Source organism: Carcharhinus amblyrhynchos, chromosome 29 (assembly GCF_965287045.1).
Source record: "Carcharhinus amblyrhynchos chromosome 29, sCarAmb.v2.hapA, whole genome shotgun sequence".
Taxonomy (NCBI): Eukaryota; Metazoa; Chordata; class Chondrichthyes; order Carcharhiniformes; family Carcharhinidae; genus Carcharhinus; species Carcharhinus amblyrhynchos.
This window is the reverse complement of record NC_137352.1, coordinates 940,879-958,476: the sequence shown is the minus strand read 5'-3', so window position 1 is coordinate 958,476 and position 17,598 is coordinate 940,879. Positions and strand designations below refer to the sequence as shown.

Below are 17,598 nucleotides of genomic sequence, written 5' to 3'. Positions count from 1 at the left end.
GAAATGCCTTGGTCTTTGCTGATTGCTGGAATGTCCACAATTCCCTACCCCTGTTTCTATCTGACTGTACATCTGTTGATTAGTGAGTTGTGGGCACTGCCCTGTCGGGCCTATTACACAAGGACCTACAGATAGCAGCATTGAGAAAGGTTAAAGTCCTTGAGCAACAAATGCAAACTGTGGTCTAGGCTTGGAGAAAAAGTGAGGTTATGGTTATTTATTGATAGTTTTAAGCAAACAGCCCATGTATAAAACCTTCTGTTTGACTGCACTGAATTATTTTAGTGCGTCGTTCTGGAAAGGAGGTGCAAAGGAGGCCATTCGGCCCAATTTGTTTCTAGCAATACTACATTTTCAACTCCTGTTCTCATTTCCTTCACCATCGCCCTGAATCCTCTCTTTAGGACGGATGTGAGGAGACATTTAGTCAGCCTGTGGAATTCATTACCACAGGAAGTAGTTGATGTCAACATATTGAATGTTGGCAGCTGGATATAGCATTCGGGGCAAATGGGATCAAAGGTTATGGGGAGAAAGCAGGATTAAGCTATTGAGTTAGATGATCAGCCATGATCGTAATGAATGGTGGAGCAGGCTCAAAGGGCTGAATGGCCTCCTCCTGCTCCTATCTTCAGGTTTCTATGTTTGTTTTTAATTGCTAACTCAACCCCAACTTTAATATCTCAGATATATTTGCTGGAGATTTTCAAAGGGATTGAGAAATAGAGCAAAACCTTTTCTGCAGGAAGGAGCGTTTGGAACATAACTTTAAAACCAGAGTTAGACATTTTAGGACAGCAGGTAGGAAACATTTTTCATACAAAGGGCAGTAGAATTTCAGCACGCTCTACCGTAAAAAACAATAAATATTCCTTAAATCTTGGACTAAATTAATGTACCCATGCTAGCCAAGGATATAAAAGGAACTCAGTGCCCAGACCCAAGATACAAATCAGCCATCATTTCCTTTGAATAAATTTCCTGGAACAAGCTTGATGCCCATGATGACCCCCCTGAGGTGAGGCTCCCCCCTCCCTCTCCCCTTCCCCCCTCCCTCTCCCCCCCCACCCCCAGGGTGAGGCTCCCCCCTCCCTCTCCCCTTCCCCCCTCCCCTTCCCCCCTCCCTCTCCCCCCCCACCCCCAGGGTGAGGCTCCCCCCTCCATCCTCTCCCCTTCCCCCCTCCCTCTCCCCCCCCACCCCCAGGGTGAGGCTCCCCCTCCATCCTCTCCCCTTCCCCCTGGTGCCCCTCCGCCCAGTGTGAGGCCCCGCCCCTTCCCCAGGTGAGGCCCCGCCCCCAGAGTGAGGCCCCGCCCCTTCCCCAGGTGAGGCCCCGCCCCCAGAGTGAGGCCCCGCCCCCTCCCCAGGTGAGGCCCCGCCCTCTGAGCGGCTGCCGTTTCCGGTGGGATCTGGCGATGGGCGGGAGAGACCCACCCTGGGACTGGATCCCGATCCCGGACTGGATCCCGGACTGGATCCCGGAGTGGATCCCGATGCTGCTGCTCCTGCTGTTTCCAGGTGAGACCCGGGTCCAACAACAACAACAACTGTGCGCAGTGAAGCCTCACATAGCTGCATTTGTGTAGCACCTTTCACAGCCTCCACCAATGGCTATTGTTTAACTCAGCAAGAGTCAGCCTGTGCACAGCAAGATCCCAGAGGGACATGGCACTGGTCCCAGGAGCAGGTGGTGAGGCTGCAGTGAATGTTGGAATTCCCCTCACTCTGTCCTCAATGCTGAACAGTATTAACGATGTTTCTGTGATGGGATTTCTGAGCTCCATCTAAAGCTCTAGTTCCCTGCTGTGTCCCTCAGTAAAATATACATGTTATTTACAATGGTCACAATCTCAATGCAGCTTTATCCTGTTGCCTCCTGCACTCCTCTCTCCACAGGCGCTGCTGCTCTGGAAGTTTCTGTACCTCCAAAAGATCCGAGGTTTCATTGGTGAGGATACAGAGCTAAGCTGCAACTTCAGATCATCTGTCCCCATCACTCAGCGCCTGACAGTGGATTGGTCTTACCGAGCATCAGAGGGAGGGTCACAGCATGCTGTGAGTTTTAGAAGTGTGTTTTCCTGGGATTGTTGTGGATGTAATGTTTGGTTTCTGAACAATCTGGTGTGTATGTCCCTCCACTTTGGAATCAGTGTTCCAGCAGTATTCTAATCGGAATCGAGAATCTCCCACATCGCTTTCACACGGAGAAGAAATCTGGAACTCTTTTCCTCAATAGGCTAGGGGTCAAATGAAATAGTCAAGACTGTGGTTAATAGATATTTTTGGCTAAGAGGGATATGGAACATAGACAGTTAACGGAATTGAAAAGCAATATCAGTTGTGGTCTGATTGACTGACAGAATTCATGTCTGCAATAGAATCATAGAATCTTACAATGCAGAAGGAGGCCATTCGGCCCATCAAGTCTGCACTGAGCACAATCCCACCCAGGCCCTATCCCCATAGCCCCACACATTTACCGTGCTAGTCCCCCTGACACTAAGGGGCAACTTAGCATAGCCAATCAATCTAACCCGCATACCTTTGGACTGCGGGAGGAAGCCAGAGCACCCGGAGGAAACCCATGCAGACACGGGGAGAACATGCAAATTCCACACAAATAGTGACCCTAGCCAGGAATCAAACCCTGGTCCCTGGTGCTGTGAGGTAGCAGTGCTAACCCACTGTTCCACCGTCTACTACTAGCTTTCCAAATTCGTGTGATACCTTGTGCCATCCCACTGCCTCTCCCACTATCTATTCTTCCTTTTCAATTAACAATCTAATCCTCTTCTGAATGTTTTGATTGAACTTGTCTTCACCACACTGTCAGAGTACTAAAGTCCCAAAGCACTCACTGGGTGAAAAATATCACCTTTGCTTAATTTGCAATTACTTTGAATCTGTGTCCTTGTGTTCTTGATGCTTTCGCTATGGGGAAGTTTCTATCCAGATCTTTCATAATTTTGAATTCCTCTATTCTATCTTTGGTTTGATTTATTATTGTCACATGTTATAGTATACACTGAAAAATATTGTTTCTTGTGCACTATAGAAAAAGCATGGCGTCCATAGAAAAGGTAAGGAAAGGGTGCAGAATATAGTGTTACAGTCATAACTCAGGTGTAGACAAAGATCAACTTAATGCGAGGTAGGTCCTCTCAGCTTTCTCTTCCCCAAGGTTGCCCAGGACTGGACACAATACTCCCACTGAGGCTGAAATGGCGCAAGTAATTCTCCCCTACGCCCCAAAGCCTGTCCACCATTTACAAGGCACAAATCAGGAATATGATGGAATACTTTCCACGTTCTGGATGAGTGCAGCTCCAACAACACTTAAGGACCTCAACCCATCCAGGACAAAGCCCACTTGATTGACAGCTCCTCCACAAACACCCATTGCCTCCATCTACTGCTGGCACACAGTGGCAGCCCTGTGTTCACTATCCACAATATGCACTGCAGCAACTCAGCAAGTCTCCTTAGGAAGTCCTTTCCTGACCAATCATCTCACCATATAGAAGGGCAGCAATTGTCTGGGGAAACCATTACCTGCAAGTTTCCTTCCAAGCCCCACACCATCCTCACCTTCTCCTGCACCCCGGTTTACTGTCCATCACCCTATGCCATCTCCACTTGACTGACACTCCACGTGTGCTTCATTCTTGCAAGGTGCAGATATCTGTGTAGGTGGAATGTGCGCTATTCAGACCTAATAATTCACCCTGGGAATCCCTTCTTCCTGCTGATATCCAAGAGATGAGACAGCTCTGTAAGGGGTGGGGAGTGAATGGCAGTTGCATACAACAGTGTTCTGATTCCAGGACTTTGACCCATCTACAATAGCAATGTTTTTCCAAATCAGGATGGGGAGTGACTTCCTCAGGGAATTTCAGGAGGTGGTATTCCCAGGTCTCTGCTGCCGTTATCTTTCTTGATGGTAGAAGTTGTGGGTTTGGAAAATGGTTTCCCAGGAGCCTTGGTGAGTTCCTGCACTGCATCTTGTAGATGATAGGCACGGCTGCCGGTGGTGGAGGGACTGGATGTTTGTGGATGTGGTGCCAATCAAACGGGGCTGCTTTGTCCTGGATGGTGTCGAGCTTCTCGAGTGTTGTTGGAGCTGCTCCCATCCAGGCGAGTGGGGAGTATTCCATCACACTCCTGACTTGTGCCTTGTAGATGGTGGACGGGCTTTGGGAAGTCAGGAGGTGAGTTACTCTCTGCAGGATTCCCAGCCTCTGACCTGCTCTGGTAGTCACTGTATTATGTGGCTAGTCCAATTCAGTTTCTGGTCAATGGTAACCCCCAGGATGTTGATAGTGGGGGATTCTGTGGTGGAAATGCCATTGTCAAGGAAAGATGGGTAGATTTTCTCTTTCTGGAGGTGGCAATTGCCTGGCACATGTGTGGAATGAAGGTTAGATCGCAAGGGGTTGGAATTGGATGGGACTGAGGATTGGCAGACTGACAGAAAGCAGAGGGTCGGGGTAAATGGGTCCTTCTCTGGTTGGTGAAACGTAACTAGCAGGGTGCCACAGGGGTCACTCTCAGATCTCAACTGTTTACAATCTATATAAATGACCTGCAAGCAGGGACATAGTGCAACGTAGCAAAATTTGCTGATAAAATTGGTGGGGAAGCAGGCAGTGAAGAGGATATGACGAATGGCCTGCTCCTGCATCTAATTTCTCCACCCCCGGCCCTCCAGCTCTGGCCCTCCCTCCTTCCCCTTACATTGGGGTTTCTTTAGCCTGAGCAATATGCATCTTTTGGGAAATCAGAGGTTGATGGTGGGTGGATTAGGTGAAGGAAGAGGAGTGAATGGTGGCAATGTCACTGCTCAGTGTGGTGGACACGCCACTGTGTGGCAGCATTTGGTATTGCAGTGGTTTTTGATCAGAACAAACTGCAGGTTACGCTGAGCAAACAGCAAAGATATTTCACTGAAAGAAAGGTTTGCATTAATATAGCGCCTGTCCTATTACACAGACAAGAAAGTACATTTAAATATAGTCACAGTTGTAGGAATCATTGCAGCATAATTACTCAGAGCAAATTTTAGAAAAAGTAACAAAATATTGATCAGAATTTATTTGTGATATTTATTGAAGGATAAGCATTGCTAGAATATCAGATGATGCCGTGGGATCTTTAACATCCATCTGAGAATGCAGACAGCATCTCAGTTAACATCTCAATCAAAAGGCAGCATCTCTGGGAGTGCAGCACTCCCTCAGTATCGTGCTGGATTGTCAGCCTTGATCGGTGTGGAGTGGGACTCTCTTTGAGCCACAGCAGCAATGCAGACCCTCCCAACGGCATTCGGTGCTTTGGGCACCTTGTGTTCATTCTCTAAAGATATTGGAGAAGGTGCATCAAAAACAACATCAATAGTGACAAACACCAACAGTATTCTCCAGATATTGACCTCAGGGAGCAAGTTAAAAAAATGTGGCATCACCCAGTGTGGAGGAAGGGTTTTATATATCATTGTTCTAACTGCAATGGAATGGATTTTATGTTTGGCTTAGGCCAGTTTGTCCTCCGTTTCTCTCCCAATGTAGATCCTTCACTATCAATCCAAGGTATTTCTAGCCCTCAGTGGCCCCTTCAAGGATCAAGTTGTGTGGAACGGAGAGCTTGGAAAAGGCAATGCCTCCATAATCCTGAAGAATTTGACACAGAGTGACAACGGGACGTTTAGTTGTGTGGTGCAGAATCCACCAGATGTAAGCAGTGATGTGCCGAGCACTGCCCTCACTGTCACTGACAGAGGTCAGAACATAAGAAACAGAAGGAGGATTCGGCCCATCAAGCCTGCTCTGCCGCTCAATAAGCTGGTTAAAGTGTACAGTTGATTATCTGAATGTTCTTGCTCCTAAATGCCCCAATTGAGGTTGAATTTCATCATTTCCCTGTCCAGAGTGGTTAGGGATATAACTGGACAGAATGGAACAAGAGCAGAGGCCACTGGAAAATCTCAGCAGTTCTGTCAGCATCTCTTAGGAGGGAAACAGAATTCATATTTTGAGTGCTTTGACTCTCTCACAACTCCACTGAATGGGGTTCTCTGGATTCTTTCACCAATTAGCTCCAGTTGAGTCCCTGTTGTCAATTCTATCAGGATGAGAACTGTGAGCGTCTTCATAGGAGAGGGCTAATGGAGCGAGGTCAGTCAGTAGCACTCTGGACAATGCAGCTTAATCCTCGAGTCCCAGGTCTTAACCCTGTAACATTCTGTGTTCCACTGCCTCTTTCTCCGCTCTGTGTCAGTCTACCCATCTCCTAGGGATATTAACATGAGACAGTGACTGAAATTCAATAGGGAAAGAAGGAAAGTTTCTTTATAAAGAGAATAGTTAGCCTATGGACTCACTACCTCAGGAAGTAGTTGAGACAAAGAGCTTGGAGGAAAACTAAAAACAACTAACATGAGGGAGAAGGGAATATAAAGATTGACTGACTGTGGGGATGATAGAATGGGGGAGCTTTGTTTAATAGACTAATTGGCTGATGTTTTAATGTGATTTTTCCTCCTTCACAGAGCTGCCGTTTCGTATCAGTGTGGTCGTCATGTTGATGTTGCTGGTGGTTGTTCGACTCTGCTGCTGGTCTCTGTTCTCCTGCTGCGGATGGCCAAAACCTTTGGTTACTTCTCACCCAGCTTCAAAAACACTTCAGTGGAGGTGGTGGATGGGTAGGGTCAGCGGGGACGGGGGTCAGCGGGGACGGGGGTCAGTTCACACACACTGCAGCTCAGTGTAAGTAACGAATGGGGTATTAATGGGCAATTCTTAGCTCTGCCTTGCCCCTTAAAATATCACAATGTGCTTCTTGTAAATTAAATGAATTTTTGTAGCCTCCGTTCATCCATTGTGACAACTGGTTCTGGTGGTGAGCTGTATGTGTCAGGCATTTCTTGGTGTGGCTCAGGAATCCCTCTCTCTGCACACACTCTACCCATGCCCATTGGCTGGAAAGCTGCACGATTCCAGCCCTCTGTTTCCTCAGGGCTGCTGCTTGACCAGTGGGCCCAGGGCTGCTGCTTGACCAGTGGGCCCAGGGCTGCTGCTTGACCAGTGGGCCCAGGGCTGCTGCTTGACCAGTGGGCCCAGAGCTGCTGCTTGACCAGTGGGCCCAGGGCTGCTGCTTGACCAGTGGGCCCAGAGCTGCTGCTTGACCAGTGGGCCCAGGGCTGCTGCTTGACCAGTGGGCCCAGAGCTGCTGCTTGACCAGTGGGCCCAGAGCTGCTGCTTGACCAGTGGGCCCAGAGCTGCTGCTTGACCAGTGGGCCCAGAGCTTACCACCTCCTGATGCCTCTCCAGATGGCTGTCACTGACTGTCTCCCCATTGTCAGGATGTAATATTCACAATGTCACCTGTTGAGTTCAGGTGCAGCAACAATGGAGAACACAGGACATCCCAAAAACAACAGGAAAACAGAAGCTGCACAACCGCTGATTAAAGAACGAATGTAGCAATAATCACAGAACCATTCCGCCCATTGTGACTGTACTGGCTCTTTGACAGAGCAATCAAATCTGTCACACTCCCCGCCACTCTTCCTCCAGGGACTTTCTTTCAGACATTTCCCAATTCCCCCTTTAACACTTTTACAGAATTTACCTTCCAGATTCAACATCACTCTCCACAGCTCCACGACTGAATCTCCCAGCCTCCTCTCCCTCCCAGTCTCCCCTCCCTCCTCTCCCTCCCCTCCCTCCCAGCCTCCCCTCCCTCCTCTCCCTCCCCTCCCTCCCAGCCTCCCCTCACTCCCAGTCTCCCCTCCGTCCTCTCCCAGCCTCCTCTCCCTCCCAGTCTCCCCTCCCTCCTCTCCCTCCCAGCCTCCCCTCACTCCCAGTCTCCCCTCCCTCCCAGCCCTCTCCCCACTCCCAGCCCTCCCCACGCTTTGAGAATCCCCTCACTTGCTGCTCTGAAAGAAAGAGTTAGCCGAGAAGACAGTTTAGCAAGTTTGATTTTTGGATGATACAAATACCGAATGATAAATAATTTGTAGAGGATTGAATTGTGCCATTTGCCTCATGTACCCAACATTAACTGAAGCTATTTCATTGCACAGGGTTGATGAAGGTGGCCTGAGGAATAGGATTTGCCAGCGGTGTGCTGCATGCTTCCAGGTGGGAATCTTAGAACACGGTATCTGATTGCCTCGATAACAATCCCTCTCCTATCCGGTGGGAGAAGAGGGGCAGTGGGCCTGATGGTCATTCACAACCTCATTAGGAGCAGGAATAGGCCATTTAGCGCATCAAACTGGCCCCATCATTCAATAAGATCGTGGCTAATTTATTGTGGTCTTCACTTTCCTGTCTGACTTCTACAACTCCTGACTCACTGGTGATTGGAAATCTGTCTCAGAAAAACCTGAAGGGTTATTAATAACAGAGAGAATGATGGTGTAGGGAAAAGGCATTGAAGTGTCTGAGTAGCCATGATCAGATTGAATGATGGAACAGCTTCAATGGGCTGAATGGCCAACTGCTTTCCCATGTTCCTAACTCAGTATATTCAATGACGCACAGCTCGCTGGGGAAGAGAATTCCATAAACTAACAGCTCTCAGAGAAGAAATTCCTCCTCATCTTTGTCTTAAATGGGAGACCCCTCACTTATAAATGGTGCCCCTTAGTTTTAGATTTTCCAGGAAGGGAACATCCTCTACACCCACAGCACAGTGGGTTAACACTGCTGTCTCACAGAGCCAGGGACCCGGGTTCGATTCCCGGGGGCACGGTGACACAGTGGGTTAACACTGCTGTCTCACAGCGCCAGGGACCCGGGTTCGATTCCCGGGGGCACGGTGACACAGTGGGTTAGCACTGCTGTCTCACAGCGCCAGGGACCCGGGTTCGATTCCCGGGGGCACAGTGACACAGTGGGTTAGCACTGCTGTCTCACAGCGCCAGGGACCCGGGTTCGATTCCCGGGGGCACAGTGACACAGTGGGTTAACACTGCTGTCTCACAGCACCAGGGACCCGGGTTCGATTCCCGGGGGCACAGTGACACAGTGGGTTAACACTGCTGTCTCACAGCGCCAGGGACCCGGGTTCGATTCCCGGGGACACGGTGACACAGTGGGTTAGCACTGCTGCCTCACAGCGCCAGGGACCCGGGTTCGATTCCCGGGGGCACGGTGACACAGTGGGTTAGCACTGCTGTCTCACAGCGCCAGGGTCCCAGGTTCGATTCACCGGCAGCACAGTGACACAGTGGGTTAGCACTGCTGTCTCACAGCGCCAGGGACCCGGGTTCGATTCCCGGGGCACGGTGACACAGTGGGTTAACACTGCTGTCTCACAGCGCCAGGGACCCGGGTTCGATTCCCGGGGGGCACGGTGACACAGTGGGTTAGCACTGCTGTCTCACAGCACCAGGGACCCGGGTTCGATTCCCGGGGAGGCACGGTGACACAGTGGGTTAGCGCTGCTGTCTCACAGCGCCAGGGACCCGGGTTCGATTCCCAGGGGGCACAGTGACACAGTGGGTTAGCACTGCTGTCTCACAGCGCCAGGGACCCGGGATCGATTCCCAGGGGGCACAGTGACACAGTGGGTTAACACTGCTGTCTCACAGAGCCAGGGACCCGGGTTCGATTCCCAGGGGGCACGGTGACACAGTGGGTTAGCACTGCTGTCTCACAGCGCCAGGGTCCCGGGTTCGATTCCCCGGCAGCACAGTGACACAGTGGGTTAACACTGCTGTCTCACAGCGCCAGGGTCCCGGGTTCGATTCCCCGGCAGCACAGTGACACAGTGGGTTAACACTGCTGTCTCACAGCACCAGGGACCCGGGTTCGATTTCCCGGCAGCACAGTGACACAGTGGGTTAACACTGCTGTCTCACAGCACCAGGGACCCGGGTTCGATTCCCCGGCAGCACAGTGACACAGTGGGTTAACACTGCTGTCTCACAGCGCCAGGGACCCGGGTTCGATTCCCAGGGGGCACAGTGACACAGTGGGTTAACACTGCTGTCTCACAGCGCCAGGGACCCGGGTTTGATTCCCGGGGGCACGGTGACACAGTGGGTTAACACTGCTGTCTCACAGCGCCAGGGTCCCGGGTTCGATTCCCGGGGGGCACGGTGACACAGTGGGTTAGCACTGCTGTCTCACAGCGCCAGGGACCCGGGTCGATTCCCCGGCAGCACAGTGACACAGTGGGTTAGCACTGCTGCCTCACAGCGCCAGGGACCCAGGTTCGATTCCCGGGGGCACAGTGACACAGTGGGTTAACACTGCTGCCTCACAGCGCCAGGGTCCCGGGTTCGATTTCCCGGCAGCACAGTGACACAGTGGGTTAACACTGCTGTCTCACAGCGCCAGGGTCCCGGGTTTTATTCCCGGGGGCATGGTGACACAGTGGGTTAGCGCTGCTGCCTCACAGCGCCAGGGACCCGGGTTCGATTCCCAGGGGGCACGGTGACACAGTGGGTTAGCGCTGCTGTCTCACAGCGCCAGGGACCCGGGTTCGATTCCCGGGGGGCACGGTGACACAGTGGGTTAGCACTGCTGTCTCACAGCGCCAGGGACCCGGGTTCGATTCCCGGGGGGCACGGTGACACAGTGGGTTAGCACTGCTGTCTCACAGCGCCAGGGACCCGGGTTCGATTCCCGGGGGCACGGTGACACAGTGGGTTAACACTGCTGCCTCACAGCGCCAGGGACCCGGGTTCGATTCCCGGGGGGCACGGTGACACAGTGGGTTAGCACTGCTGTCTCACAGCACCAGGGACCCGGGTTCGATTCCCGGGGAGGCACGGTGACACTGTGGGTTAGCGCTGCTGTCTCACAGCGCCAGGGACCCGGGTTCGATTCCCAGGGGGCACAGTGACACAGTGGGTTAGCACTGCTGTCTCACAGCGCCAGGGACCCGGGTTCGATTCCCAGGGGGCACAGTGACACAGTGGGTTAACACTGCTGTCTCACAGAGCCAGGGACCCGGGTTCGATTCCCAGGGGGCACGGTGACACAGTGGGTTAGCACTGCTGTCTCACAGCGCCAGGGTTCCGGGTTCGATTCCCCGGCAGCACAGTGACACAGTGGGTTAACACTGCTGTCTCACAGCGCCAGGGTCCCGGGTTCGATTCCACGGCAGCACAGTGACACAGTGGGTTAACACTGCTGCCTCACAGCGCCAGGGTCCCGGGTTCGATTTCCCGGCAGCACAGTGACACAGTGGGTTAGCACTGCTGTCTCACAGCACCAGGGACCCGGGTTTGATTCCCGGGGGCACGGTGACACAGTGGGTTAACACTGCTGTCTCACAGCGCCAGGGTCCCGGGTTCGATTCCCGGGGGGCACGGTGACACAGTGGGTTAGCACTGCTGTCTCACAGCGCCAGGGACCCGGGTTTGATTCCCGGGGGGCACGGTGACACAGTGGGTTAACACTGCTGCCTCACAGCGCCAGGGACCCGGGTTCGATTCCCCGGCAGCACGGTGACACAGTGGGTTAGCACTGCTGTCTCACAGCGCCAGGGTCCCGGGTTCTTTTCCCCGGCAGCACAGTGACACAGTGGGTTAACACTGCTGCCTCACAGCGCCAGGGTCCCGGGTTCGATTTCCCGGCAGCACAGTGACACAGTGGGTTAACACTGCTGTCTCACAGCACCAGGGACCCGGGTTTGATTCCCGGGGGCACGGTGACACAGTGGGTTAGCGCTGCTGTCTCACAGCACCAGGGACCCGGGTTCGATTCCCAGGGGGCACGGTGACACAGTGGGTTAGCGCTGCTGTCTCACAGCGCCAGGGACCCGGGTTCGATTCCCGGGGGGCACGGTGACACAGTGGGTTAGCACTGCTGTCTCACAGCGCCAGGGACCCGGGTTCGATTCCCAGGGGGCACGGTGACACAGTGGGTTAGCACTGCTGTCTCACAGCGCAAGGGACCCGGGTTCGATTCCCGGGGGCACGGTGACACAGTGGGTTAACACTGCTGTCTCACAGCGCCAGGGACCCGGGTTCGATTCCCAGGGGGCACGGTGACACAGTGGGTTAGCACTGCTGTCTCACAGCGCCAGGGTTCCGGGTTCGATTCCCCGGCAGCACAGTGACACAGTGGGTTAACACTGCTGTCTCACAGCGCCAGGGTCCCGGGTTCGATTCCACGGCAGCACAGTGACACAGTGGGTTAACACTGCTGCCTCACAGCGCCAGGGACCCGGGTTCGATTTCCCGGCAGCACAGTGACACAGTGGGTTAGCACTGCTGTCTCACAGCACCAGGGACCCGGGTTTGATTCCCGGGGGCACGGTGACACAGTGGGTTAGCACTGCTGTCTCACAGCGCCAGGGACCCGGGTTCGATTCCCAGGGGGCACGGTGACACAGTGGGTTAGCACTGCTGTCTCACAGCGCCAGGGACCCGGGTTCGATTCCCGGGGGCACGGTGACACAGTGGGTTAACACTGCTGTCTCACAGCGCCAGGGTCCCGGGTTCGATTCCCCAGCAGCACAGTGACACAGTGGGTTAGCACTGCTGCCTCACAGCGCCAGGGACCCAGGTTCGATTCCCGGGGGCACAGTGACACAGTGGGTTAGCACTGCTGTCTCACAGCGCCAGGGTCCCGGGTTCGATTCCCCGGCAGCACAGTGACACAGTGGGTTAGCGCTGCTGCCTCACAGCACCAGGGACCCGGGTTCGATTCCCGGGAGGCACAGTGACACAGTGGGTTAGCACTGCTGCCTCACAGCGCCAGGGACCCGGGTTCGATTCCCAGGGGGCACGGTGACACAGTGGGTTAGCGCTGCTGTCTCACAGCGCCAGGGTCCCGGGTTCGATTCCCGGGGGCACGGTGACACAGTGGGTTAACACTGCTGTCTCACAGCGCCAGGGACCCGGGTTCGATTCCCAGGGGGCACGGTGACACAGTGGGTTAGCGCTGCTGTCTCACAGCGCCAGGGTCCCGGGTTCGATTCCCGGGGGCACGGTGACACAGTGGGTTAGCGCTGCTGTCTCACAGCGCCAGGGACCCGGGTTCGATTCCCGGGGGGCACGGTGACACAGTGGGTTAACACTGCTGCCTCACAGCGCCAGGGACCCGGGTTTGATTCCCGGGGGCATGGTGACACAGTGGGTTAGCGCTGCTGCCTCACAGCGCCAGGGACCCGGGTTCGATTCCCCGGGGGGGCACAGTGACACAGTGGGTTAACACTGCTGCCTCACAGCGCCAGGGTCCCGGGTTCGATTTCCCGGCAGCACGGTGACACAGTGGGTTAGCACTGCTGCCTCACAGCGCCAGGGACCTGGGTTCAATTCCCGGGGGCACGGTGACACAGTGGGTTAGCACTGCTGCCTCACAGTGCCAGGGTCCTGGGTTCGATTCCCCGGGGATTGGGTCACTGTCTGTGCAGAGTCTGCACATTCTCCCTGTGTCTGCGTGGGTTTCCTCCCGGTGCTCCAGTTTCCTCCCATGGTCTGAAAGACCTGCTGGTTAGGTACATTGACTGTGCTAAATTCTCCCTTAGTGTACCCCGAACAGGTGCAAGTGTGACGACCAGGGGATTTTCACAGATGGTATTTGATAAGATGCTACGTCAAAGGCAATTGGGGAAATTAAAAGCTGATGGTGTAGGGTGTAACATTTTGGCATGAAAAGAAGATTGACTAGTTAGCATAAATACAATCCACCACACATGTTAAGGACATGCCGATAACCATTTGTTTTTAATTGAGAATCCTAAGGGAAGACCCAGACTGCGTGGTAACACTCTGCTGAAAAGCATCAGTGAGAGAATGCTGGTTGATCAGGGAGTGACAAGGTGAGTTTTGACAAATGTGAAGATTGTTGGTGGGACTGAGGGAGATGAGGTCCCCCTCAGCTTTGGGGATATGTTGGAGGAAAAGGCTGAATGATGAGACTTTTCAACACACTGAAGTTGGAGATCATGATGGCTATTCTTAACTTTGCCTCTAGACAATAAACCAATGGCCTAAACATTTTCCTAAAGAATGGAACTGAAAATGGCTCCCCTTATCAGTGGTTATCACTGCTGCCTCGTGACGCCAGGGACCCCGAGTTCAGTTCTGGCCTTGGGTCTGTGTGGAGTTTGCAAGTTCTCCCCATGTCTGTGTGGGTTTCCTCTGGGTGCTCCGGTTTCCTCCCACACTCGAAAGATGTGCAGATTGGGTGGGGGATTGGCCAAGCTAAATTGCCCCTTAATGTCAGCGGGACGAGCTAGGGTGAATACAAAGGTTTGGGGGGGGTGTTGGCATAGGGTCTGGCTGGGATTATTGGGGGGGTTGGCGTAGGGCCTGGCTGGGATTATTGGTGGGGGGGGTGGTGCAATGGGCACTGTAGGGATACAATGATAAATGGGACTTTTCCTAGTTGGCAGGATGTGATGAGTGGTGTGTCACAGGGATCAGTGCTGGGACCTCAACTGTTTACAATTTATAGAAATGATTTGAATGAAGGGATGGCTGCTAAATTTGCGGACAACACAAAGATAGCCAGGAAAGTAAATTGTAACAAGGACGTAAGGAGGTTACAAAAGGGACATAGATAGGTTAAGTGAGTGGGCACAATCTGGCAAATGGAGGATAATGTTGGCGTTTATTGGTAGGGGGATTGAATTTAGGAGTCGCAGCGTCACGTTGCAACTGTACACAACTCTGGTGTGGCCGCACTTGGAGTACTGTGTGCAGTTCTGGTCCCCACATTATAGGAAGGATGTGGAGGCTTTGGAGGGGGTGCAGAGGAGGTTTACCAGGATGTTGCCTGGTATGGAGGGGAGGTCCTATGAGGAGAGGCTGAGGGATTTGGGGTTGTTTTCGCTGGAAAGAAGGCGGCTAAGAGGGGATCTTATTGAAACGTATAAGATGATTAGAGGTTTAGATAGGGTGGACAGTGATAACCTTTTTCCTCTGATGGAGAAATCTAGCACGAGGGGGCATGGCTTTAAATTAAGGGGGGGTAGTTATAGGACGGATGTCAGGGGTAGGTTCTTTACCCAGAGGGTGGTGAGGGATTGGAATGCCCTGCCTGCTGCAGTTGTAAATGCGCCTAGTTTGGGGGCGTTTAAGAGATCCGTGGATAGGTTTATGGATGAAAAGGGATTGGTTTAGGTTTAGTGGGTCATTGTTTTCTAACTGGTCGGCGCAACATCGTGGGCCGAAGGGCCTGTTCTGCGCTGTAATGTTCTATGTTCTATGTGGGCAAACGTGAAATTGTCCATTTTGGCAGGAAGAATAAAAAGAAATTTATTGTCCAAATGGAGAGAGATTGCAGCCAGAGTGGATGTTCCCTCTCGTTGGAGAATCTAGAACCAGGGGTCACTGTTTAAAAATAAGTGGTCACCCATTTAAGACAGAAATTAGGAGCATTTTTTGGGGGCAGTGTAGAGGGAGCTTTACTCTGAATCTAACCCTGTGCTGTACCTGTCCTGGGAGTATTTGATGGGGACAGTGTAGAGGGAGCTTTACTCTGTATCTAACCCCATGCTGTACCTGTCCTGGGAGTGTTTGATGGGGACAGTGTAGAGGGAGCTTTACTCTGTATCTAACCCCGTGCTGTCCCTGTCCTGGGAGTGTTTGATGGGGGGACAGTGTAGAGGGAGCTTTACTCTGTATCTAACCCCGTGCTGTCCCTGTCCTGGGAGTGTTTGATGGGGGGACAGTGTAGAGGGAGCTTTACTCTGTATCTAACCCCATGCTGTCCCTGTCCTGGGAGTGTTTGATGGGGACAGTGTAGAGGGAGCTTTACTCTGTATCTAACCCCGTGCTGTACCTGTCCTGGGAGTGTTTGATGGGGGGACAGTGTAGAGGGAGCTTTACTCTGTATCTAACCCCGTGCTGTCCCTGTCCTGGGAGTGTTTGATGGGGGGACAGTGTAGAGGGAGCTTTACTCTGTATCTAACCCCGTGCTGTACCTGTCCTGGGAGTGTTTGATGGGGGGACAGTGTAGAGGGAGCTTTACTCTGTATCTAACCCCGTGCTGTCCCTGTCCTGGGAGTGTTTGATGGGGACAGTGTAGAGGGAGCTTTACTCTGTATCTAACCCCGTGCTGTACCTGTCCTGGGAGTGTTTGATGGGGGGACAGTGTAGAGGGAGCTTTACTCTGTATCTAACCCCGTGCTGTCCCTGTCCTGGGAGTGTTTGATGGGGGACAGTGTAGAGGGAGCTTTACTCTGCATCTAACCCCGTGCTGTACCTGTCCTGGGAGTGTTTGCTTTGTTTATTGTAATAAAGTGAATCCTGTGTGTGATTATTTTGCTTCTCAGGATTCTGATGAGGAAGACGATGATTTCCATCGGTTTTACCCTGCGTCTGAATCGATTGCCTCGTCTGGAGCAGTTGTTATCCTCGATCCTTTCAGCAAAATGCTGCCAACGCGATGAATCATTGGGTTATTCACTGCTCCACTCAAGAGTTTGAACCTGGGCAGATGGTGGAGGCAATAGTTCCACAGTCACTGCTAAAAACAGTGCGGGGCTGGGGGGGAGTGGGAGGCTGGGGATGGGGGGAGTGGGAGGCTGGGGCTGGGGGTGGAGTGAGGGAGGCTGGTGGGGAGTGGGAGGCTGGGGCCGGGGGGAGTGGAGTGAGGGAGGCTGGGGATGGGGGGAGTGGGAGGCTGGGGCAGGGGGTGGAGTGAGGGAGGCTGGGGGTGGGATTTACATTGCTCACACAGTGAGTAGCAATTATCTGCTTTCCAAGAGGCTACTTAACTTCCTTGTTAACCCTGATCATGATAGCTTGTCACTGCAGAGGAGTTAATGTTTGAGGATGAACACTGCTGGCCTGAAACTGAGTTCTCTCTTTCAGAGATCAGATATCTCCAGCATTTTCTGTTTTTATTTCGGCACCTGCAGTATTTTGCTTTTGTGCTGGGAGCGTATTGAGAAGAAAAGTATTATTCCAAATGTTTTGAAATCAGTAAATAGACTACAGCTGGATAATCACATTCACTTCTGGGCACTAGAGATTAGAAAGGCTAGCAAGGTATTGGAGCGAGTGTGGAGGAAAGCAGGAATAGTGCCAGGGACTTCAGTCAGGTGAAGTTAGTTTGGAGAAGCTGGGATTGTTGTTCTAGCAGGGAAGGTTAGGGATGATTTAATGAAGGTTTAGAGTGAGTAAATACAGAAAGACAGTGCTTCAGTAGTAGAGAGAGTCAGCAACCAGAGGGGGAACTGAAGATAATTTTACTGACACGGTGTGTTGTAATCTGGAATGCACTGCCTGAAAGAGCAGATTCAATAAGAACGTTCAAACAGGAATTGGATAAGTAATTGTAAAATCTGTGGGGAAAGAGCAGGAGCGTGGGATTAATTAGATAACTGGAACAAGCATGATGGTCTCCTGTGGTATCAAAATATTTGAGTAACAATCTATCTTTGCAAAATACTGTTCGGTGCAACGAGGAATCTCTGGTTTAAATGAAGTTACATTAACAGTATTTGTGGTATTTCAGCATTCATCGTCTATTTCTATATTTTATATATCTGATGTAGAGGATGAATTGAAAGATGCAAGTTCTTTCTTTCTAAATCATCAGTGGCCCATCACAGGAACACAAGGAGACCATTCTTCTCCTCAAAACAAAAAAAAAGGAGTGGCACAGTGGTTAGCACTGCTGCCTCAC

The 17,598-nt window shown here is 52.4% G+C and overlaps 1 pseudogene across 1 annotated transcript; it reads left to right on the top strand.

The window, feature by feature from the left end:
• The first annotated feature begins 1,413 nt into the window (after positions 1-1,413).
• LOC145359773 (myelin protein zero-like protein 3) lies at positions 1,414-16,453 on the top strand (annotated as a pseudogene). Its single transcript, XR_013889637.1, has 7 exons — positions 1,414-1,516; positions 1,895-2,053; positions 5,563-5,773; positions 6,543-6,695; positions 8,079-8,136; positions 13,695-13,780; positions 16,241-16,453. The product of XR_013889637.1 is annotated as a myelin protein zero-like protein 3 (transcript).
• Positions 16,454-17,598: the final 1,145 nt, after the last annotated feature.